Consider the following 255-nt stretch of genomic DNA (forward strand, 5'->3'; position numbering starts at 1 on the left):
GTTTACGCCCGGGGAGCCGCACGCCAACACCAGCAACAGCTCTGCTGTGGTAGCTGAGGGCCAGGACTCCCCACAGGGGGACTGAGGGCAGGGAGCCCCCATGCCGTGCTGTGCCGGGGGGCGGCTGGGGCCGAGCGGCAGCTTCAACAGCTCTGCTGTGGTAGCTGAGGGCCAGGACTCCCCACAGGGGGACTGAGGGCAGGGAGCCCCCATGCCGTGCTGTGCCGGGGGGCGGCTGGGGCCGAGCGGCAGCTT

This window comes from Cariama cristata, unplaced genomic scaffold, assembly GCF_000690535.1.
Source record: "Cariama cristata isolate BGI_N322 unplaced genomic scaffold, ASM69053v1 scaffold7670, whole genome shotgun sequence".
Classification (NCBI taxonomy): Eukaryota; Metazoa; Chordata; class Aves; order Cariamiformes; family Cariamidae; genus Cariama; species Cariama cristata.